The sequence below is a fragment of the Balaenoptera ricei genome, chromosome 5 (genome assembly GCF_028023285.1).
Source record: "Balaenoptera ricei isolate mBalRic1 chromosome 5, mBalRic1.hap2, whole genome shotgun sequence".
NCBI classification, from domain to species: Eukaryota; Metazoa; Chordata; class Mammalia; order Artiodactyla; family Balaenopteridae; genus Balaenoptera; species Balaenoptera ricei.
In genome coordinates this window covers 50163995-50189889 of record NC_082643.1, presented here as the reverse complement: position 1 = coordinate 50189889, position 25895 = coordinate 50163995, and the positions used below count along the sequence as shown (strand labels likewise).

At 41.2% G+C, this 25895-nt stretch overlaps 1 non-coding gene across 1 annotated transcript; it reads right to left on the bottom strand.

The window, feature by feature from the left end:
• Positions 1–25412: 25412 nt before the first annotated feature.
• On the bottom strand, positions 25413–25540 carry LOC132366788 (small nucleolar RNA SNORA3/SNORA45 family). Its single transcript, XR_009503515.1, has one exon. It is a non-coding gene; the product is annotated as a small nucleolar RNA SNORA3/SNORA45 family (small nucleolar RNA).
• Between the last annotated feature and the right edge of the window lie 355 nt (positions 25541–25895).

The window sequence follows — 25895 nt, the reverse complement described above, 5'->3', positions numbered from 1 at the left end:
GTGGACCATGGGGATGTTTGAGGAAAGAATATTCAAGGCAGAGGGTACTGCTGGTCCCAGGGTCCCTCAGCAGGACACGCCAGACATGCCAGAAGATAAGGAAAGAGGCCCCAAGTGGCTGGAGCAGAGCGAGGAGGATGGTCGTGAGCAGCCAGGTCATGTTGGGAGCCTTGGCCAACTTGCGGACTTGGGCTTTTCCTCTGAGTGAGATGGAGAACCACTGAGGGATTTTGAACAAAGTGGCGTGATTTGCAGTCTTCAGTCCTTTCCTCTGTTGTGAATTCTAGCTTGTCTTCTTGACTCTAGTCATGCAGATGTGTATTTTCCTGGGTAGTGAGACAGAACAATCTAATTTTATATGATCAGAGATAGGCTGCTTCTTTGGGCAGGTTTTTACTTCATGTTTGTAGATTGAGTTTGTACTTTTGGTTCCCAGGGAGTTCACACAGATAGGGGTGACCGCTTTGTCCTAATTGCAATTTCCATCTGTATGCCTACATTTTTTTTGAGCTGGACTAAGGCTCAAATGGATAGATAGCTCAAGGAAGATAGAAAGAAAGAAAGAAAGAAAGAAAGAAAGAAAGAAAGAAAGAAAGAAAGAAAGATAGATAGATAGATGGATGTAGAAATGGATGGATGGATGGATTGATGGAGAGATAGATATATAGTAGAGAGGAAAAGGATGAAGTAGAAATCTTCCTTGTTTAGGCAGCATGCAAGGAGGACTGGTGAACTTTTTCTTTCTCTGTGAATTACAAACTTAGAGTTCAGAAATTGCATAGTTGGATTATTGTTACCTTAATTCCACCTCTTGAATAATCAAATATATTCTAGCCTAACCAAATAGTAATTAGGTTTCTACTTATCTCCCAGAAGCAGTGGGAACATTAGAGAGACTTGGCACTGGGATATTACCAGAGGATAAGAGGCATACGTGCTGAATAATGAGAGTAACTAACAAAACTGAACTTCGCCCTTTCGGTATGGGAATACTCAATAATGCCTGGATCTTTTCTTTTGTGTTCTGGTCTTATGCAAACACAAATTACACTCTTGTTGACTTCACTGTAACCCATGAAACTGAAGAAGGGGAAATTTGAGTCCCATAGAAGGCAGTTTCACCAAACCTGCCTCTTGCATTTGTGTGATGGAACCTGAGAACACCTGTATTTTCTAACCGAATTTATGAAGGAAGAAATGTTTCACCATCCCTTGTTGGTTCCTTTAACTCTTCCCTATCTTTGTGAAGAGTAGAATTTTGGGGTCATAGGATAATCATATGTTTATCTTTAATAGATACAGCCAAGTAGTTTTTCAAAGTGGTTTTACCAATTTATATTCCCACTAACAGCGTATGAGAATTCCAGCTGTTCTACACTCTTGCCAACTCTTGGTATTTTCTGCCCTTTTCATTTTAGCCATTCTAGTGGATATATAGTGGTATCTCATTGTAGTTTTAATTTGCATTTCTCTGAACCACAGAAGTTAGATACTTTTTCATGGTTTTTTGTTTTGTTTTTGTTTTTTTGCCATTTGGATATTTTCTGTAGTGAAATGTCCAGGTCTTTCCCCCTTTCTAAATTGGGTTGCCTGTCTCTTATTGATTTGTGAAAATTTTTTAATATGTTTTGGGTACAAATCCTTTGTCAAAGATATGTATTGCAAATATCTTCTTTCACTCTTAGGCTTGACTTTTCATTCTCTTAATAATGTCTTTTAATGACTAGATAGCCTTAATTTTAATATACTCTAATTTATAAATTTTTATTGTTTATGCTTACCACTTTTTATAGTTTTTAAAGATATGTTTGCTACTCCAGTATCATAAGGGTGTTTTTCTATGCTTTCTTCTAGATATTTTATGGTTTTATCTTTTACATTGGGATCTGCAATTTATCTGGAATTGGTCTTTGTGATGTAAGATTAGAAACCTGATACTTTACTTCTCATATGGCTATCCAGTAGACCCAGAACCTTTTTCCTTAGTTCACTGCAATGTCACCCTTTTTATAAATTGACTATACATGTGTGGTTTTATTTTTGGACTCCATAGTATTCTACTCCATTGGTCAGTTTCCTTGTGCCAGTATTGCACAATCTTGATTATTATAGCTTTATAATGAGTCTTGACATCTGGAAGTGGAAGTCTTCTCGCTTTGTTCTTCTTTAGGATTGCTTCAGTTATTTTGGTCCTTTGCATTTTCATATGTATTTTAAAATCAACTTGTCAATTTTCATGAAAAAATATGCTTCAACTTTGATTAATATGGTGATGAACCTATAGATTTATTCATGGAAAATTAACATCTTAGCATTATTGAGTCTCTCAATCCATGAGCATGGTATATCTCTCCATTTACTTAGGTCTTTAATTTTGTCCAATAATATTTTGTAGTAATCAGTGTAGAGAGGTCTTATACATATTTAATTGTATTTATTCCTAGGTGTTTGATTTGCTATAATAAATAGTATTATTTTTAAAAATGTGTTCTCTGTTGCTAATTTATATGCATATAATTGATTTTTGTATATTGACTTTATCTAGTGATCTTGTAAATTCAATAAAGTATGATAGCTATCCTTTATTAGTTTAAGGAAGTATCTTTCTATTCCTAGTTTCCTAAAATTTTGTTTAAAACCAAGCGGGTGCTGACCTTTATCAAATGCTTTTTCTGCATCTCTTAAGATATCCACCTCTGTTTTGACTCAGCTCTAGAACCCAAGTCCTTTCTCTGGGCTTGGCTCTACCCTCACATTCACAAAACTTGATGAATAGAAACTGGACAAACAAGGATTTATACAAGGGAAGTGGCAGTAGACACAGAAAGGAGGAGATGAATGAGAGAGATCTTGATGCTCTGTAAAATATTTTGTATAGTTTCAAATGGGTTTGAATGAGATAGAGCCAGACTTCTCAATTTTTAAAACTCCTTTGGATAACATGAAAGAAAAACTTCACACCTTTGTATTATAGAAACAGTAAGCAATTTTTCAAGTATAAAATTTAATACTGTTTCGTTTTTTCAAACTTTATACACAATATTCACTCATACCCCAAGTCTGATCCATTCTCCCTAGAAGAGTACTCTTCCTCACCACTCTTTTCCTGTTGAAAATCATTGAAATAGCATCCATAAAACACCACTTTATTCTCTTAACACTGGAGTTGAATTTAAATGAGCCCTAGTGCCCTCTTGTGGACATGAGAGAATATATGAGTATAATAGTTTTCTTTGCACTCCAAGGTGTACTTATGTATCTGTGTCCTGTTAATCTAAGGTGAACCTGATGGTAGAAAGACCTCAAGTCATGGAACCAGGCAGTGCGTTGCCACTTACAAGCCCTGTGAACTTAAGATTCCTTAGCTGATAAATGGCAATACTAATATTACTCACCTTATTAAGGCTATTGAACATATTAAAGGAGGTTTAAGGAAGTTCCCTTCCATTCCTAGTTTCCTAAGATTTTGTTTGAAAGTATGAATCAGTGTTGAGTTTCATCAAATACTTTTTCTGGATCTTTTAAGATGTCCACTTCTGTTTTGACTTTAGGACCCAATGCTACAGCCCTTTCCCAGGGCTTGGCTTTACTCCCGCTTTATATACAAATAATACTTAGCCCGGCAGATAGTGCATTCTCAATAAATATCATCTGTAAATGTTATCAAAAATCTTAACAGTGAACCCAGAGGGCAGGGAAAGATAGTGGAGTACAGTATCCTAAAACAACTTGGCTACAGATACTAGTACCCTCTCCTCCCCCAACCCCACTCTACGTCATTCTTGATTCCCTGAGGCAACCACTCAACTCTTAACTATTTCTTTTTATATTTATAACCATATTTTTAATAACATGCATATATGGCTTTTTCTTGAGATTTTTTCAAATGTAGGTACTATCTATTGACTTTCTATTATGGAAGATGAAAATTTAGCTTTCTTATAATATTCCCCCATCCTCCCCATCCTTCCCACTCTTTCCCATTTATGATCCCATTTATGTAAAAATAATTTAATTATATATTTGTATATTTTACTTTCTCCACAATAACTAAAATTATGAACAAAGGCACAGAAAGGATGAATACTAGCAAAAGAAATCTAAATTCACATTATTAATGTTGGACAAGACTGAACTTGAGTCTTAAATGAGTCAAGGAGATAAATTTTTAATGAATATATAATATATATATACGTTTAAATGAAATTTATAGTGAAAGGTTAAAATTTACAGTGACAATCGAGTTTTAAAAATAACTTTATGCAACAATAGTGAGGAAGAACAAAAAGAGAAGATTTTAATCACCTCTGTCAGTCCATATCTGATCCAACTGAGGAAAACTAAGAAGGATGTGGAAGATTTGAATAATGTCATGAAGATAAATCCAAATGTGACCCCAGATAGGCTCGTGTCACCAGGTATGAGTAGCAATGCAAAACTTGACCTTATATTAGGTTACCAAAATTGTTTTTTAAACAGTACAATTTTCACATTCCCACCAGCAGGGTATGAGGGCTCCAGTTTCTCCACATTCTCACCAACACTTGTTATTATCTTTCTTTTGATCACAGCAATCCTAGTGGATATGAAATGCTATGTCATTGTGGTTTTGGTTTGCATTTCTCTGATGGTTAATGATGTGATACATTTTTTCTTGTACTTATTTGTGATTTGTATATCTTCTTCAGAGAGATGTATATATAAATCCTTTGCCCATTTAAAACATTGAGTTGCCTTTATTATTGAGTTCTAAGAATTTTATATATATGTATGTATATATATACATATATTGATATATATATATTCTAGATACAAGTCCCTTATCAGATATATGACTTATAAAAATGTTCTCCCATTCTGAGGGCTGTCTTTGCACTTTCTTGATGGTGTCATTTGAAACACAACAGTTTTAAATTTTGATAATGTCCAATTTATTGTTTTTTTCTTTTATTACTTGTGCTTTTGCTATTATATCTAAAAAACCATTGTCTAATTCAGGATCATGAAGATCTACACCTTTATTTTCTTCTAAAGGCTTTACAGGTTTAGCCCTTACATTTATTTAGGTCTTTGATGTTTTGAGTTAATTTTTGAATATGGTATGAGGTAAGGGTTCAACTTCTTCTTTCACCTGTGGATATCCAGTTGTCCCAGGACTAGTTGTTGAAAAATGATTATTCTTTCCCCATTTAAGTATCTTGGTGCCCTTGTCAAAAATCAATTGCCCATAAATGTGAGGGTTTATTTCTGGACTCTCAATTCTATTTCATTCAATTTATGTCTGTCCTTACGCTAGTACTATACTGTCTTAAAGACCATATGGTAAATTTTAATCAGAAAGTGTTAGTTCTCCAATTTTGTTCTTCTTTTTCAAGATTATTTTGAATATTCTGGATTCCTTGAATTTATATATGAATTTTAGCCTCAGCTTGTCAGTTTCTGCAAAGAATCAAAATGGGATTTTGATAGGGATTGCATCGAATCTATAGATCAATTTGGGAAATATTGTCATCTTAAAAATATTGTCTTCCAATCCATGAACATGGGTTATCCTTCCATTTAAGTCTTTAATTTCTTTTGACAATGTTTTGTAGTTTTTAGAGTATATGTTTTGTACTTCTTTTGTTAAATTTATTCCTAAGCGTTTCTTTTTTGATGCCATTATAAATGGAATTATTTCTTAAAATTCACTTTCAGATTGCTCACTGCAAGTGTATATAGATTATTTTTTAAAGTATGAATTTGTCTTTCCTCTGCTATATACAGTCTACTTTTACTGCAAACTGCTGTCCATTTTATTTCTCTGATCTGTTTTACTAATTTGTCTACCTGCCTGACTCCTGAGAGTGTTTGAGTTTTCAAATCCTGATTTAAAGCATTTAAAATGTTATTTCTATGTAGATGGGTTAGTAAGGATAATTAGCAGGTACTTCTTAGGCTCTTTAAATACTCCATTGGGAATTTTTGGACACTCACCTAATTTTTTTCCACATAGAGTTTAATATATCCCAAAGTGAACTTGTTCTTATCTAATCATTTAGGTTACCCTATGTCTGGAATTCTCAGAGAGAGAAGGATGATGGGACACATGTTATTTTTATCTTCCAAATCCTTGACTATTGCCAAAATTCAGGCTACTCTCAGCAAAGCTGAGAAAATATGAACATGTCCAGTGTTGATGAGGAAGGGTCAAAATGGGTACTTTCATGTAGTATTGATGTATCTGTAAAATGGTACATGTGCTCTGAAAATCAGTATGCCAATAACAAAAGCCTCAGTAAAGGTTATAATCTTTAACCTTATAATTCCCCTTTTAGAAATCTATCATAAAAATTCTAATATCCAGAAAAAAATTTACACATAAAGACCTCATCAGTATTATTTTATAGTACAAAAATATTGATCAATTTAAATGTGCCATTAAAAATACTTATGCATAGAAAAAGGCTGGCAGAAAATATACCAAATTGTTAATAATGTTATCCCTGATGAATAGGAGAATGATGATTTTAACTTTCTTTATAGTTTCCTTATTTTTCTGAAGTTTTAGGACTATTAGCTTGAATTACTTTTATCACCAGAAAAATATGTTATTAAAAAGTGGTTTGACCATAATTCAAAAAGAGTCATGTACCACAATGTTCATTGCAGCACTATTTACAATGGCCAGGACATGGAAGCAACCTAAGTGTCCATCAACAGATGAATGGATAAAGAAGATGTGGCACATATATACAATGGAATATTACTCAGCCATAAAAAGAAATGAAACTGACTTATTTGTAGTGAGGTGGATGGACCTAGAGTCTGTCATACAGAGTGAAGTAAGTCAGAAAGAGAAAAACAAATACCGTATGCTAACACATATATATGGAATCTAAAAAACAAAAAAGTGTTTCTGAGAACCTAGGGGCAGGACAGGAATAAAGATGTAGATGTAGAGAATGGACTTGAGTGCACAGGGAGGGGGAAGGGTAAGCTGGGACGAAGTGAGAGAGTGGCATGGACATATATACACTAGCAAATGTAAAATAGATAGCTAGTGGGAAGCAGCCACATGACACAGGGAGATCAGCTCGGTGCTTTGTGACCACCTAGAGGGGTGGGATAGGGAGGGTGGGAGGGAGATGGAAGAGGGAGGAGATACGGGGATATATGTATATGTATAGCTGATTCACTTTGTTATAAAGCAGAAACTAACACACCATTGTAAAGCAATTATACTCCAATAAAGATGTTTAAAAAAAAAAAAAAAAAGTGGTTTGAGGGAATTCCCTGGTGATCCAGTGGTTAGAAGCCTGCACTTTTACTGCCGAGGGCCCGGGCTCAATCCCTGGTCAGGGAACTGAGATCCCTCAAGCCACGAAAAAAAAAAAAAAAGTGGTTTGAGAATTTAGAACAGTGTCCAAAAGCCCTGGGAGCTTTGCTGATAAGCAATTTGCCATTGTCCCCCCTTGCCCCGCCCTCACCAAATAGAAACGTTATGATGGTGGTGCTGAACACCAGCCCCAGGCTCCTCTTCTCTTGGTTCCTCCTATGCCCAGAGGCAGCTCTTCCTTTTCTGTTTCCCTTGGTGGGTGGCAGACCCTTATCTCTCAAGGCCAAAAGGCAAGGAATCAAGGGGGATTTGGAGGAAACTGCAAAAATTCCAGGAGCCTTTTCCCTCTAGCTAAATAAGATTAGACTTTGACTTCATCTAAATTATTTTTTTTTTAAGATTTTTTTAATGTGGATCATTTTTAAAGTCTTTACTGAATTTGTTATTGCTTCTGTTTTATGTTTTGGTTTTTTGGCCATGAGGTATGTGGTATCATAGCTTCCCGACCAGGGATCGAACCCGCACCCTCTGCATTGGAAGGCGAAGTCTTAACCACTGGACGACCAGGGAAGTCTCTCACCTAAATTATTGATAAATACATTCTCTCTGTTTTCTGCTGTTAGACAGAGATCTAAATTACTATGTCTATTCTTTCCTTAACGTCGTAGCATTGTTGAAGTGCCTAGATGTTCTTTAGCAGTGCAAACTTGAGCGCCTCAGAATACCCTGCTGGTTTGTTAAACTCCACTTGTCAGGCCCAGCCTCTAGATTTTCTGATTCAGTTGGGCTGGGGTGCTGGCTGAGAATTTGCATTTCTAACAAGTTTGTGAATGGTGGGGAAGCTGCTAGTCTGGGGACCAGAGGACAGGAGAGCAAAAGGAAGGGAGATCACAGGATGCAAACAAAGAAAGGTCATAAGTAAACGGGGCCCTTAGGGGTTCTCTCCTAGTCTGAACCTTTCTTGTGAAGTGAAGCTATATGGGGTGACATCAAGGTGATGAATAATGATAAAGAGTTAAAAGCGTAGATTTTGTACGGTACAGATCTGAATTTGAATTCTCTCCCTGCCAGATGTGGCTCTGTGACTTTGGGCAAGTTACTTAACCACTCTAAGCCTAGTTTCCTTAATTTTAAGATGGGGATTAAAATAGTTGTTGTTTCATAGGGTGACTGGAAGAATTGAGAGAATAGGTACATTGTTTCACATAGTTCCTGATCCACAGTGAGTACTCTATAAATGTTAGCTCTTATTATTGTTTACTTGGCCCTGTCACACATGACTGCAATCCCTTGGAAATGTGTTTACTGGATGAGACACGTACAGATTTAGACACACTGGTTTTTGCTGCCATATTCGTGGATGGCCTGAGTTGTTGAGGACTTGACCTGAGTGCATATGCTGTGCGTGTAATTGCCCAGCGAAGCGGGGTGGCCCAGGGGAAGGAGGAAGGGCCTCTTGTTCCAGTTTGCATCTTGGTTTCCTTATCCGTTGAATTGAAGGGAGTTGGACTAGAGAATTTCTAGGGTCTCTTCCAGCTCGAAAATGCCAGTTTCTCACTGCCAGGGCAACTCCATGAATTTAGACTTTCTTCTCTTAAACACAAGGTGGCAGCAAAAGACAACACTCTTGACTGCCATTTGCTACACCGGGCAGGATGCGCTGATATCCCCCGGTTTACACCGTGTTACAAAATGTAAAGGATGCAGATGGCTTAAGATCACCACCTGCTCCTAGTGGTTTCTAAGAGGCCAAGGTTTAATATCCCTAGAATGATGCTTATATCACTATAATTAGGATTTTCTTGTTTTTCAAGTATGTCCGCAGAAGGTACGGACCCACCATTCAGTACTGCACTGCGCCCGCATCCACACAGACATAGACACACACACACACACACACACACACACACACACACACACACCACCCTTCCCCAAGGCATTTTGCATCATGGCTGTGGCTTCTCAGAAGAATACCTGCTGAGTTCTCGCCTGTGATCAGCTGGGGGCTGCATGGTAGGCTGGCAACTGTGTGCTTTACGAGGTGCAAACAAAAACTTCTTTCTTCTGGGATCTGGGAGGATTTGAGGTATGGGGGCCTGGCAGTGTTCACCCATTATTTGAAAATAAATTTCAAATAAAACACTCTTGTGTTACCGTTCTGTTCCAATGTGTCCCAGTTACAAAGGGTGGTAGGAGAGGCAGAGCTGGGTGTTGGGACACTGTGATCCTTCGTTGGCTGGTGGCCCCTGGCCAGGTGGGCTGGGAAGGGGTGGGGAGAAGACGGGAAGCAGACCATAGAGCGGGATGGGGAGCACTGATGCAGAAACAGAATAAGGGACCTGCCCTCAGAATCTAGATGAGGTGCCTCCAAGGATCCCTAGGGGCAGAGGTCGGGAGCCTGCTTCAGGTGCAGGTTGGGTGACCTTTAGCAGAGGAATTTCAACCGGAGGAGAACGGGAGTGGTGTGAGGCCTAAATAGGAAGATCACCCTTCTCCAAGGACCTAGAGGACGTCACGACAGAGGTTGGCCTGAGTGGGGCAGGTGGACGTAGAATGGAAGGACTGAAAAGGTAGTGGCAAGGGTCAAGTTAAAGAGTTGGCACGTAGACTAGAAGGAAATGGATGCATAAATACCAGGCTGAAGTTGTTCAGTGGTTTAAGCATATGCCATACGATTGGAGCAACTTGAGGCTGCGTTAATCATCCCCCTCAGTGGCACGCAACTCATTTTCTGAGATTCGCTCCTCATGATGGTGAAGAGTGATTGACTGTGAATTTGTGCAGATTCTTGGGATGCTCCAGGTCTTCTTGGGGAGGACATCTCCAGACAAGAGGAGGAGGGCAGGCCATGAACTGAGCTTTGATTTTCAGAGAAAATCCTTCTCCTTCTTTCCTTCTCTTCCTGCTAGGTGGTAAGAACAGAAAAATCAAGGAAAGCAGAGAGGAAAACTAGTAGATTTGGAATGTGGACTATTTTATAAAATTCCCTTGTTTTTCATGCTGGCTTTAGAGGTCATACCCTTTGCAGGGTGCTTGGGGATCAAGGGAGAAAGCGAGAAAATGCGTAACCTTTGAATTTGGTGGCCTTTAGGGGAGCCACTACCCAAATTACCTCCAAAATGAGTGCGGGTGGGGAGAGGAAAGAAAACCTAACGTGGCCTTAACGGGCCGGGCAGGGGGAGCGCTGACGCGAACACTGAGTCACACATTTCTCTTACAAGTTGGTGAGGCATTTCCAGGGAGGGAGAATTAGCAGAAAGTTTGGTAAAGACCTTATCACAGACCTGAACTGTTACTAACTGGGGAGAGCTTTATGGAGGGGCTAAAGCGGAAAATGGAAGAAAGAAGGGGGATTGATCATAACTGACTTTGTTGGCAATTTCGTAAAAGTACCCAAACCGTAAGCGCACCCACGTCTGTGTGAACAAGTCCTATAAAATGCTTTGGCACTTTGCAGTGAGCCACCCACCCCCAGGCCAGCCCGGTGCTAAGTTACCTTAATGATGCTGGGCTCCCAGCTCCCATCTGGGGAACTGGGGCAGGTGGGTGATTCTGTATCAAAGGCACATCCTGGATTTCCGTTGACCTCAGAGGACCCTCCGTGGAATTGTTGTACTGCCACGCCTTTCATGATTCCCTAATAGATGTTTTCATGTGTGCTGTACCCTCTAAGGGAGAGAATCCCAGCTAAACACAAGAAAAATCTGTTCAGGCTGGCTGTGGGAGAAGGGGAAGCTGGTGGCTTATTCCACTTCTAACGTTCGGGGGAAAGACAATATTTCTATCTTGTTGATCACATTTACAGGTAGTTACTTCAAGGGAGAAAGGAGAGCTGGGTAATTGCTGAAGTAAAGCCTTTAAGAGAAAATGATTTCATTGTCTTTAGCAAACATCCACAGAGACAAATCTCTGACCTTACCTGGTAAGCACTGAGAAAATGCTAAGGATAAGGGGGAAATTTAGAAGACTTGGGGACTTTGCTTTTTCTTCTCTGGGTCAGACATTGATCTTTGAAAAATGATCCACTACTGTACAGTCATTAACCGATCATTTACAAAGTTCCACTGCTTCAACTCCTGGAGCAGGGGAGAACACTTGAGTGGATTGAGAACCAATGACCCACATTAAAAATCAATGAAGGTGCAGCTCTATTTACAATAGCCAGGACATGGAAGCAACCTAAGTGTCCATCAACAGATGAATGGATAAAGAAGATGTGGCACGTATATACAATGTACTATTACTCAGCCATAAAAAGAAATGAAATAGAGTTATTTGTAGTGAGGTGGATGGACCTAGAGTCTGTCATACAGAGTGAAGTCACTTAGAAAGAGAAAAAGAAATACCGTATGCTAACACATATATATGGAATCTAAAAAAAAAAAAAAAAAAGGTCATGAAGAACCTAGGGGCAAGACGGGAATAAAGACACAGACCTACTAGAGAATGGACTTGAGGATATGGGGAGGGGGAAGGGTAAGCTGGGACAAAGTGAGAGAGTGGCATGGACATATATACACTACCAAAGGTAAAATAGCTAGCTAGTGGGAAGCAGCCGCATAGCACAGGGAGATCAGCTTGGTGCTTTGTGACCACCTAGAGGGGTGGGATAGGGAGGGAGGGAAGGAGGGAGATGCAAGAGGGAGGAGATACGGGGATATATGTATATGTATAACTGATTCATTTTGTTATAAAGCAGAAACTAACACACCATTGTAAAGCAATTATACTCCAATAAAGGTGTTAAAAAAAAAATCAAGGAAGGGTTGATGGGAAGCAAGGGGCAACTTAACTGAGTTTTTTTTTTTTTTTTAATTTCTGAAAGCCATTCACTGGCTAAATATTTAAGGAGAAAATATGAAGCATAGTAACATTTTGCAGCCACTTTGGAGAACCATTTGGAACCTCAGAAAGTTAATAGAGTTACCCTGAGGCCAGGAATTCCACTCTTAGAAATAATACCCAAGAGAAATGTAGACATATATCCACACAAGTGTTCGTATGAATGCTTATAGCAGCACTATTCATAATTCCCAAAAAGTGAGGAGGGAAACCCAGATGTCTGTTAACTGTTGACGGATAACCTAAGTTTGTATATGCACATGATGGAATGTTATTCAGCCATAAAAAAAGGAACGAAGTACTGATACATGCTACAACATGGATGAACCTTGAAAATATTATTCTAAGTGAAAGAAGCCAGACACAAAAGGCCACATATTGTATGACTCCATCTATATAAAATGTCCAGCATAGGCAAATCCATAGAGGTAGAAAGTAGATTAGTGATTGCCAGGGTCTGGGTGTAGGGGAGAATGGGGAGTGACCAGTAGTGGATATGGGCTCTCTTTTGGGGTGATCAAAATGTTCCCAAGTTAGATACAATTACAATAGCTTTGTAATAAATTTTCTAGTCTCTAATAATGCTCCCCTAAAATCCATCTTTCATATTACAAAAATGATATTTCTAAAGTCCAAATCATGCTATGTCCTTGCCCTATTGGTTCCCGGTGTTGATAGTAGATGAAGCTATAAGCTGAGATGCTTGGGGTGTGAAAGACTGGGGTTCCCTTGCAAGGCCATCAGGTTTTACTTTACCTGAGCCCCAACCTGGGCACTGGGAAGAATCCCTGCACGGAATGGCCTGGGTCAGCGCCATCTCCAGTAACAGCATTTTGATCACGCTATATGAAAAAAAGAGTATTATTTTTTTTTAAAAAAGGAAACCAAAACCATTGGCTAATAGATATTATGCAGTAAGCACATCACAGAAATACAGAGTCTCAGTGTACATTCCCAGTGCTCTTCCCTGGAGAAAGTCCAGTCCATAAATGCCCTTGAGTTTGGTCTTCAGTCCTGGTTCTCTGAGGTTCTGGTCCTGGTCCTTTCATGAATCACATCTGCTACCCGCAGTGCCGGTCCCAGTCCCACAAACACAAGGGAAATGTGTGAAAAAAAGTTTTACAGGGAGGCTTGGGAACCTCCTCTGAGCTAGCCAACGCAGTTTTATTTCTAGCCAAACTCTCATCATACCCAGCATTCAATGATGATTTACTGATGTTCTCACTTGAGAAAATCCTCTCCCACCCTGTGAGACTTCTATTCATTTCATTATCATTAAAACTGTCTTCGGGCTTCCCTGGTGGCGCAGTGGTTGAGAGTCTGCCTGCCAATGCAGGGGACACGGGTTCGAGCCCTGGTCTGGGAAGATACCACATGCCGCGGAGCAACTAGGCCCGTGAGCCACAACTACTGAGCCTGCGCGTCTGGAGCCTGTGCTCCGCAACAAGAGAGGCCGCGATAGTGAGAGGCCCGCGCACCGCGATGAAGAGTGGCCCCCACTTGCCGCAACTAGAGAAAGCCCTCGCACAGAAACGAAGACCCAACACAGCCATAAATAAATAAATAAATAAATAAATAATTCCCATTTAAAAAAAAAAAAACTGTCTTCAAACAGGATTCCTGGTGCTACACAGCAGAACTGGTAAATTTCTCACCCCCAATCTTACAAAGGGATTAGATACTCAATGCCCAAAGGACAAATCCAAAGGTAGCAGTAAGGTTTCTTCTAAGTGTCAACTGCCTGGGCTTCAAAAATGCCTGCCATGGGCACGGGTAGAGAAGAGTTTGTGTATTTGCCTATCCTACACGACACCGTTATTGTCTAGGAACTGGCAAGTCACCCCGGTTTGCTCGCAGTGGGCATTGAATAGGTGTAGGCAAATTACCTGGACTGTTCAAGACAGGATGTCCAGAGAGGCCTCCTCCCTCCCTCCCTCCTCCCCCGTCCCCAGCAGTAAAACTGGGTCCCAAGTACAGAACATTCCCAAGCCTGTGTGCCTGGTAGACTGTTCTCGGCTCTGCTAGTCTAAGCCCTGACTGGGTGGCTTCTCAGAATTCCTCTCTGGCTAACTTGTCATTTTTTCAGATGATGTGCTAGATGGAGAGGTAAGATTTTGGATTCTTGTCCATGCAAGTGAAGTTTAAAGCATTTCTCTTGGTTGAGTTGCTGATTTACTAGAGAATTTTTAGGGTTTATTTTTGGACATTAAGGCTTCAGTCAGTGGCTGAGGTCAGCTTGGAAATTTCTTCAACATCCTGGGATGTGTTCTGTCAATTCCCAGATCCATGAGGGCTTGTGTTCACTAGCAGAGGGAGGAAAAGACCAGGGGGTTGCAGAGTAGGACCTGGGCCAGGAACTTGTAACCACGTGACCCTGGACCACTTGTGGAACCAAGGCCTCTGTAAAAGGAATTAGACTGAACGATCTACTACACTGCATGTAGGAAGGGGATGTGAAGCCTTTTTCCTTCCAAAGTAAACGCTGTGAATTTTTGGTGGTAAGTTTCCTTAATTCAGGTTTGTTTTCTTTTTTCAATCCAGAAGGACAACTTTGAAAGTGAGAGATTTATTTAGTTTAAGTCAATGTCTACTCACATAATTCTCAGAAATTGCACGATGGTTATTCTGCTATTGTGTGTATGTGTGTTCCTACTGAAGAGTGAGAACTAGACTCTTAAGAATCATATCAAATATCAAATTATCTCAGTTTCCGATAAATAGGGGAAAAAGAATCAATGAACCTGTTAGAGGGAAATTTGAGGAGGCTCAAACTCAAGAATCCTTTGGGTGCTGAGCCCCCCGAGGGCGGGACTGCGTGTGTCCATGTGGACAGTTCTCCTCCAGCCCACGTCAGCACCTGCGCACAGCAGGCACCCAGGAAATGTTTGTTGTGGTTAAATAAGAGCCTTTTTTTCTGAAGACTTTGAAAGACAGAGGCAAAGGCAGAGTGGGTTCTCATTAAGCCATGGTTTCCTTTCATTTTCCCTCCCTCCTCTGTCTTTCTTTTTCCTTCCTTCCATCCTTTCTTTCTTTCTTTCTTTCTTTCTTTCTTTCTTTCTTTCTTTTTCTTTCTCTCTCCTTCTTTCTTCCTTCCTTCCTTCCATGTATTAGATACTCTAAATAATTTGAAAGGATTTGAAACAACGCTTCATATTTGGCAGGGCTCTACGGAACCTGCCTAAAAATGAACACATTTCCACACATGTGCTGTATCAAGTATGGGACCAGGCATCCAAGCCTATTTCTGTGTACTCTCTCATTTACTAGAGAATACTGAGATCAGTGCCGATCAAGGAATCAAATTCTTGAGGGCTGTATTGAAACTCCTTTTATTGGAAGTAATGTAAACCCAGTTAAGCAAAAAGATTTTTATTGGGTCATCATGGGAAGGGCAGGGGCATGCTGGACCATAGCGATTACTGGGACCAGGACAGGAATGGAGCCAGGAACCCTTTCTCCATCTCTCAACACTGTCTCTCTCTGCTTCTTTGTCTTCCTGACACCCATAGACTGAGAACTAGCCTCTGGTTGCAAGCGCAGAAATCCCAGGGGAGGCTTCTAATTGGACCGACTTGGGTCACATGCCTTCTCAGGTGGCCAGTGAGGCACTATGGTTGGTGGCAGCCTAGAATCACCGACTGCTGTGGGGAAGGGGCAGTGCCCCTCAAAGAAGGGATGCCTTTTCTGGAAGAAAGGAGGGTGCTGGATAAGCAATCAAGTGCATTTCCAGGGACCAGGGAGTAGTCATAGAAACCGTGGACTGAAAGAGAGTGATTGCTGACTAAGAAGCCCTGGCTTGCTCCTAAATGTTCAGAGGAATGCATTTAACTTCAGCAACTGCAACTCTGTGCAATTGGATAAGTAGAAAAAAAGCAAAGAAATAGAAAAATAGCAATATAAATGGTGCAATGAATTCAGCTTGACGTTCCACCCACTGAGTATATGTCCTAACATGAGAATGCGTGGGTGACATGAATCTCATTGGTCTCATCTCCTCACAGAACAAATATCTCTTCCCCCTGACCAAGTGTACTCTTTAAATATATATGTTTTTCATAGAACTTGGCACTTAAATTCAAGCCAACTCTTTTATTTAATGCTGTGTCAGAAAAGCAGACATCATTTCCAACACTGGAGGGAAACTGTGCTGGGCTTACAAAGAGGCAGTTGCCAAGGTGGTGCCTTCCTAGATTTCTCTGGGCAATTTTGTCTATATGTGATTTTTACCATATACACTGATGGATTTTAGAAATTAAACTCCTATAAGATAAGGCGCTTCTTATGTTTTTGTAGGTGCATCTGAATGTATTATTCAGTTGAAATCTCTTTACTGCAGCTCTTTCCTGTTTGTGTGGGTATCTGGTAGAAATGGGAAGAATGACTAATGAGTGGGTTTGGGAGATGTAAGTTGTGACATTATTGCAACAGAGGAGTTTTTCATTTGTGTAGAGTTTCTTATATTTTACTCATTCTTTAAAATTCTGGTTGATGCTGTAATGGTGTATTTAAGGATAGACTCACAAGGCTAGGTTCTTTTGAACCATCTGATTTAGTCTTCCAGCTAACTCTTAAATCACAAAGGACCATCCAGGGTGGTATTGAATACCCCAGTAACCTAGGACACCTCTCTCTAAGAGCAAGCCTCTGATCTTCAGATAATTCTAACCACTGAAACGGTGTTCCCCATGTATTGAGCCTGATTCTGAATTCTGTAATTTATACCCTTTGAAGTAGTATATGTGCTCCCAGAGTCACATGGAAATCATCTAATCCCTCTTCCTCTTGGCAGCATTTCAAGCCTTTGAAGACACGAGTTATGTCCCTACACGTCTCATTGTCCCCTGCTTTCTTCTCACCATTTGTTCCTGGTGATGATAATGATGACACTAGAAATAATAAATAACCAACATTTATTGGTTACATATTATATGCCAGGTGTCATTTTAAGCAGCTTATATATATATTAATTCATAAATATCTTATAACAACCCTAGGAAGTAAGTATTGGTATTATCCCCATTTTATACATGAGGCACAGAGAGATTAAGTAATGTACCCAGAGTTATACAGCTAGTGAGTAATAGAGCCTGACTTTGAATCAGGTGGTTTGGCTCCTAAGACTTCCCTCTTAACACCGTTGCGAGGTGACACTCCTCTAATGTGATCCAGGCTGTCTGCATTCTCTGTTAGAATGATGTCCAGGAGCGGATACGGTGCTACAGGCGCTGTCTATGGATCGCAGTTTTCTACTCAGTTAAATTTCTATTAACACCTCCCAATTTTCCATGAGCTGCATGCGGTAGGTACCCTGTAAACACTGAAGCAAAGGGGAGTTCATCAACTCTCTTTACCAGTGTGGTTCTGCCTGTGCCTCATTCAATGTGTGAAGTTAACTCAGACCAAGCCAATTAGAACAATCACTACAGCTTTTCCCCCCGTATCTGAGCACCTAAAACTAAGAACCACAAATCATAGAAGAACATTCCCATGTGCGTGAGAATCGACCACTTCTGTTAAAGCAGTCAAGGTCCATCATTTTTGGATCCCGGGTAGCTTTCTGTAGCTGCCGTTCAACTCAGGAGAGTTGGCTAAATCACATGGCTTCATTAGTATTTGGTTCTAAAACAAGAGCTTTTTATTTTTGAAATCGTTCATGATCTAATGCCTGACATTCCCTTTAAGGATCTGATTAAAGTTGAGAGTCTTTGTGAAAATAGTGACCAATGATTAAATACAATGAACAGAAGCAGATTTACAGGCAATAAGCCCTGGGGTTTTAAGCAAGGCTGGATGTGTATTGAAAGAGAAACATAACAATTTTCAGAATTAACATTTCATAATGTTGCTATTACAAACATATTAAGTAACTCTGGAAACTGGCCTAAATTGCTGGGACCCAAATAAAATATCTTGGAAGAAAATAATGATGTTCAAGTCAGTAAGACGTCATTTGCTTTGTTTTTGAGTGTTTCATGCAGCCATCCAGAGAGCTATGCTCCAAGGCTCCTAAGCTCACAGTTGAGTTTTATATAAGCCAATACCACTCTGCCTGCACAATAGATTGCACACTTTAGTGTAGAACATAACATTGTAGAAGTGGGGATGGCAAAGTCACTGTGCCCCAGTGATGTCCACGAATAAGAGGTGATGTAGATGGTTAATAAGAAATTGCATATTTTGCCAAATTTTCAAAATTTTTAGTTTCAGTACAGACCACTGTAATCCATCAGTCTCATTCATTCATTTAATGAACATTTAAGGGCTCACAGGCCTATTGATAAGTACTGGGAATACAATAAGACACAGTCTTCCACCTTAACCACATGATCAAACTTACCAATTCCAATAATGGACACTGGTAATCAAATCAAATGTCACAATGTCCCTCCTGATGTCATGCACAAGAAAGGGCACAGTATCACCCTGGTAGTTCCTGCCAAACTTGCTTAACCTGAATCTAATCACAAGGAAACGATTAGACAAATCCAAATTTGGGGGTGACATACAAAACTGACCTGGACACTCTAAAAATGTCAATGTCAAGAAAAGAAAAAAGAAAAAAGGCAGGGAACTACTTCAGGATAAAGAGATTCTAGAAACGTGATAATTAAATACAATGAATGAACCCTGATTGATCCTGAATTTTTTAAAAAAGCTATAAATGTCATTGTTAGGAAGTTTGGGAAGTTTGAATATCTACTCTATATCATATTATTATATATTATATTCTCTATATTATATATTGTCTATATTACATATATTCTATATTATTGTATAAATGTTACATTTTTGCAGTATGATAATGATATTGTAACTTATAGGAGTAAGTTTTTATTCTTAGAAGATACATATTACTAAAGTATTACGAGCTAATGTCATGATGCCTAAAGCTTACTTTCAAATGGTTCAGTGGAAAAAAAAAATATATCTGTTAATATAGTAGTATCTATTTTCTTTATACATTGATTTTATATTTTATACTAATAGATATATTAATATCTATATTGTATATATATATATGTGTGTACACATATAAGATTATTTTATTAGTTTCCTAAAGCTGCTGTAACAAATTACCACAAGCTAGGTGGCTTAACACAACAGAAGTTTATTTTCTCATCGTTTTGGAGCCTAGAAGTCTGCAATCAGGGTGGTGACAGGACCACGTGTCCTCTGAATCCTGTAGAGGAGGGTCCTTCCTTGCCTCTTCCGGCTGGGCTGCGCGTGGCTGCCAGCAATCTTTGGCATTCCTTGGTTTGCAGCTACATCTTTGCCTCTGTCTTCATGGGATATTCTTTCTGTGTGTCTTTGTCCAAATTTCTCTCTTCTTATAAGGACACCAGTCATTGAATTAGGGCCCATCTTAATCCAGTATGTCTTCATCTTATCTTGATTATATCTGCAAAGACCCTATTTCCAAATAAGGTCATATTCACAGGTACTGGGTAGACATGAATTCTGGGGGGATGCTATTCAACCCAGTACAGTCTATAAAGGCTTTGGGGGGGGGGGCAAGTGGGAGATGAAGAAGCGTGCACAATGGGGCAAAATGTTAACAAATGGTGAATTTTGGTGAAAGGTATATAAAAGTTTATTGTTCCATTATTTCAAATTTCCTAACGATTTGAAGTATTTCAAAATAAAATAAAATCCGGGAAAAAGTGCTATGCAAAAAAAGGTGGGGGACATGACCCTTGCCCGTGAGTCTAGTTCAGCGTCATGGAGGACACAGTGGAGATATGCATCATGGCGACCTCAGTGTACCTGCGTCAGGAGCAGAGACAATAATGCAAACTCAGTCTGGGCACCTTGGGAAGCGTTTCCATGAGAAGCGACACCCAACTGAGCCGAGTCTGAAGGCTAGCGCAGGAGTCAGTGGCAGGGGTGAGGGTGCACTTGGGGAACTGCCAGCGGGTGAGAATGGTTGGAGCCAAGGGCGTGTGTGTGATGGGAGTGGAGCCTGGACAGAGGCAGGAAGCATGACCTCGAGGATGCTGCATCGAGACAGCTGTTTTTCACCAGGAAGACCAGGAGGAGACAAGGAGAGATTTTCAGCAAGTATAACCAGACCAAATTTTTGTTTGTGTGGAGAAGCCTGGGGAAAAACCAGTTGGGAGTCTGGTGGAACAAGCCAGATAACGAACAAGGGATGTCAGAGCAGGGGAGCGTGTGGGAGAGCTGTGAAAGCTAAAACTGGAAGGGCTTAGTTTGGATGGAGGTTGAGGAAGAGGGAGGCAGGGTGACCGGCTGGTTGGTGCCACCCTTCCCTTCAGGGGATACAGGAGGAAGAGAAGGAAGGGCTGCAGACGGAGGGTGGTGGAGGGGATAAAGGATCTGCTCAGTTTGGACGTGCTGGACTTGAAGGGCCAGGCGGAGGCCTCAGGGAGGTGCCTGAAGCGCAGGAAACACGGACCTAGCCTGGTGACTCATGCACTTACTGGTGTTAAGTGAAATCATGGATTTTGAGATTTCCTAGTTGGAGTGTAGAGACGAGTAGAAGGCTGGGCATAGAACCTGAGAAGCAGGGCAGAAGGAGAAGCCCCAGCCAAGGAGACCAAGGAGAAGTGGACGGAGAGGTGGGAGGAAGGCCAGGAGCCTGACGTCAGGAAGTCCAAGAGGAGGGTGCTTTGGGGAAGGAGTGGATGGCAACGTGAGACGGCACACAGGGCCCAAGGGTAATGAGACTGACACGAGTCCTTTCCATTTTGCAATCAGGAATCCCAGCCGTTTCAATAAGGCAGAGGCCAGATGGCCGAGGACCGGGTGTTTCATTAAGGGGAGGAAGCACAGAGCCAAACAGGGCAGAAGATTCTTACCAGAAACTTGGCCGACAAGAGCAGAGAGGTAGAGCAATGGTTAGCAAGAGGCAAAGGGTTGGGGCATATGTTAGTTTTTATAAGAGGAGAGAAACTTGAGTCTGTGTGTCAGCGGAGAAGAAGCCAGCAGGGAGGTCAGGCTGAAGACAGCAGAGAACAGACATCACTGACACAGCGAGTGCTGGGGACTTGCACCTGGGGCGCAGGTACAGGGAACCCCGTTCTCACGGAGATGGTGAGGTGGGGGCCAGAGGAGAGGGGAGGTGTGGGCCTGGGACCTCCTCGGGGCCTCATGAGAGACAAGGGAGAGGAGGATGGAGACCAGGCCGAGTCAGAACCCCTGGAGGCTATGATTGGAGCAGACAGGAGACAGAAGGCGGAGGGGGTAACCAAAGGAGGTGGAAACAGGGCTACACACGAGGGCATTTGGAAGCAAAATGATCAGCAGATACAACGTGAAAGTGAAAAGGCAAAATGAAATGTGGACTTGGAGGGAAGGATGGGGGTCTACATGTTATCAACGCAGGCGATCAGTGTTCCCCCTTAATGAAACATGACTTCTCCCTGCCTCATCCCTCAGGTACTTGGAAAACCCTGGGCTGGGAGTGGCAAAGAGTGGCACAGTGAACAGGAGATCACTGGTGAAGGGGCATTGGGCAGCCCAAACTACAGAATTCACAGCGTCTGGCTCAGGTCCAGGAACTCTTAGTAGGGTTTAAAAAATGTATTAAAAAAAAAATTATAGGTTCACGGGAATTTGCAAAAAATAGTACAAAGTGATCCGGTGAATTCTTCCTCCGGTCATCCCCCCATCTTACATAATTACAGTACATTATCAAATCTAGGAATTTGACATTGGTACAAATGCGTGTGTATAAATCCATGCCATTTTATCACATATATAAAATCATGTAATCACCAGTGCAGTCAAGATACAGGGCTAGTCCATGACCACAAAGATCCCCCTTATTCTACCCATGTATGTCATATCACTCTCCCCATCCCTAACCCCTGGCAACCACTAATGTTTTCCATTTCTAATTTTCTCATCTTGAGAATGTTATATAAATGTCATTCCCTGTTATTGCTGAGTGGTATTTCATGGTATGGATTGTTGACCTAAAAGAAATAGACCGCCAGATTATTTCTCCAGCAAAGATGGGTTTATTTGGTATCAGCAGAGAATTGCATTTTGGGGTTTGCAACCTCGGTGAGCCACGTGCAAGTCCCCAGGCAAGGGATGAATACTTACTGAAGGAAGAGGAGGTTGGGAAGGCTACAGTAAACGGAGAGTCCATGGCTTTTCATTGGCTGAGTCCTTGACAGGAAAGAAAGGAGTTTTTCTTCTTCCCTTTGAGCGTGGCTGTCTTCCAGGGCGTGAGAGCTCCCCCTTCTGGATTCTATTTAATTGAGGTTTCTGTTTATTAATTTTTTACAGGATGTACCACAGTGTGTTTAACCACTCAGCTACTGAGGGATATTTTGGTTGTTTCCAGTTATGCGCTATTTTTAAAAAAATTTTATTGAAGTATAGTTGATTTGCTTTAGCCTCAGATGTCCTCCTGACCTCTTCGTCAGCTTTGGAACTGAAACCAAGTCTGGAGAATTGTACCTCTTTTCCAGGATCCACATGCCTCTGGATGCAAAAATAAAGAAATAAAGAAATGCTAGTAAATAAGTAAACAAACAAACAAACAAATAAATGCTAGTAGGTTCCTGTGCATTGTTACTCTGTGCCCCAGCCAGTTTGGGATTTGTCTGCTATCCCAAAAAGGCAAAGAGTCAATGGGAAAGGGCAGAAACTTAAAAATCTGACATCCTAAAGACAGTGGTCCCCTTTGACTTTCGTCATTTTGCGGCCACAGAAAGGAAATAGAAGAATGTGCACTACTAAGTGACACAAGACAGAAAGAGAAAGACACATATCCTATGGTATCACCTATATGTGGAATCTAGAATATGACACAAATGAACTTATTTACAAAACTTTCTTACAAAACTTATTTACAAAACAGGCTCACAGACATAGAAAACAAATTTATGGTTACCAAAAGGGAAAGAAGGTAGGGGATAAATTAGGAGTTTGGGATTAGCAGATACAAACTGCTATAAGTAAAACAGATAAACAACAAGGTACTACTGTATAGCACAGGGAACTATATTCAGTATCCTGTAATAAACCGTAAAGGAAAAGAATATGAAAAAGAATGTATGTATGTATAACTGAATCACATTGCTGTACACTTGAAATTAAGACAACATAGTAAATCAACTATGCTTCAATAAAAAAAAGTTTTTTTTTAAATGAATAGAAAAGAAGAAGAGTGTGGGAGAGGAGGCCTTGAGGAGGAAGCCTTGGGCACACCACACAGGACAACAGCCTTCCTTGACGCACTTGGAGGTCTGGCAAGTTATTTTTAACTGCCACATTGTAAAGTCAATGTTTGCACTTTGATAAGTGTCCTGTCCAGTGGCTTGTTCTAAACTCTGGCCTGGGAGGTGACTGGAAGAGTCTAGGAGTGGTGTGTGAGAGGGAAACCGGGTGAGTGAAATATAATAATCCCGTAGCCACCAGCCCTGATATCCCTGACAGATGGAACAATCAGTGTGCATTGTGTTCGCCTGCTTGCATCACCTGGTCATGAGTTGTTGGTGGAATTTGTGGAATGGATTGTTCTCTTGGAGTCACCCAATACCCCCAAACAATGGGCGTACACATTCTTAGTTTTATGTAAGAGCTAATAAGGAATGTTCCGTGCACCTCATCAGAAGCAGGAAGCAGGTGCCTGCCGACCTGCCTTCTTCCTCTCTCTTTCTCCCCCTCCTCCTCCCCACACCCGTCCTCCTCCTCCACTCCTGTCTTTAAGGAAGAAAAGAAGAGGGAGGAAGGGAAAGCAAGATAGATCCATTGGGCAGAGGTCACTGGGAGAATTATGCCACAGGTTGGAGGGAAGATAAGTATGGAAAATAAGGGATACCCTGGGGTTTTCACTTCATAGAATTTGCTTTTATTCCTTTGTTGTTTTTTCTCACTGAATACTCTTCTAGAAAAAAGGCATTAAAGTATGAGGTAACTATTGTGAGGCCCTGCCTTACTCATACGTTCAGATTCAGGAGCTGAGAAAGTCCCCTCTCCAACTGCAACATTTCAGGGTTTTTCGGTTGCACGTAACACAAAGCCCAACTCAAACTGGGTTAAACAATAAAAGAGATAGATTGACTCAGCACTAGAAAGGTCAGAAACAGTGGTCTCAGAGTCAATTTGATTTAGTCAGACATCTTTTCTTTACCATCTATGGTGACAATTTCAAACTGAGATCGGCTCCATGTTTCAGTGTCCATCTCCAGAGAGAGGAGGCCAGTCCTCAGGGCTGGCTGGTCGCCTATAACCAGCCCCTCTGACCTGGGAAAGGTCATGTGCCAGCTGGCTGAGGGTTGGCTTTCCTGAACCGGTCCCTGCAGTGTGGAGGTGGGCTCACCCGGAGATGCAATCACCAGGGCTGCTTCACAGTGAAGGAAGGATGGCGTGGATCCTGGGGTGACAACTGCAATGCCCACCACTACGTCTTCTAAAAAGGCCCCTCTGATTCCTGCATTGAGGGTGAAAACTCCTTTAAGAGGGCATCAAGCCTCTCATCCTGAAATTTGAGATAAAATTGAAACAGTAACAGTGAATTTACATTAAAATATATCGAGAGAGTAAGTTTTTACTAACACAAATGTCAATGAGCTGAGGAGTAATTTTATTCTCTGTAATTGAATTAAATTAACTCATGAGCCCTAACTTCTACGTGGTAATAGAAAACTAAATTTCTCTAATTCAAGATAAATTCAATTACTTATGGTTTAAATCCTAGCCTTTTTTAAAAAAAAAAAAACACAGGTTAGCTTTTTTAAAAAAATTTATTTATTTACTTTTGGCTGTGTTGGGTCTTCGTTGCTGCGCGCCGGCTTTCTCTAGGTGCGGCGAGCAGGGGCTACTCTTCGTTGCGGTGCACAGGTTTCTCATTGCGGTGGCTTCTCTTGTTGCAGAGCATAGGCTCTAGAGCTCAAGCTCAGTAGTTGTGGTGCGCGGGCTTAGTTGCTCCGCGGCATGTGGGATCTTCCCGGACCAGGGCTCGAACCCGTGTCCCCTGCATTGGCAGGCGGACTCCCAACCACTGCGCCACCAGGGAAATGCCACAGGTTAGCATTTAAACAAACCTCCCTCCACGTGACTTCAAGCCCCCATACATACCCGTAATCTTCTCAGCTCTTCTGCTGGAGAATTTGCCCCTTGCCATGGCAGTCTGCTTTGGGAACGTTTCCTTCCCCAGAACTTTGTAGTAGCTGTAGAAGAAAGAGAATAGGGTCCTTAATACACCATGCCAGGTACCAACCTCCTGAGGGGTTTGAGGAAAGGTGCCTGACAACCCACTCTATCTAGGAGCCAGCAAGGGCATTTCTGATCTGGGCACTACTGGGGGCACTGATTGCCTTCGCCAGTGAATCAAGACCAGCAGGTGCTCTCCGAGGCTTCAGCACACCATGATGAGAGCCATCAGGATGTGACTCTAGACACAGGAAACCCAGTCCTTGAGTAAATTCTTAGTCAAGATTTTTCTTCTCTTCCCACTTTTTTTTTTTTAATTTTCTCCCAAAGAATGATCTTGGTTCCTGGCACTCTTATGTATGACCTTAACATTTAGGGGATGAGCACCTGAGAGGTCCTTCTTGGGAAGAGCCTCTTCTGAGCTGGCTTTGGCTTTGGGCATCTGTCCTCACTGCCACCCACTGCTGATGTCTGTAGTCTACCCCTCCCTGTGGCTTCCAGGTCTATCCACTATAACGCTGTTCTCAGTCCATTGTCTTTTTCTCAGCCAAACTCTTGCCCCATCTCAGGGAGAAGTGGAGGAGGGAAGCCATGGGAAGACGTTTGC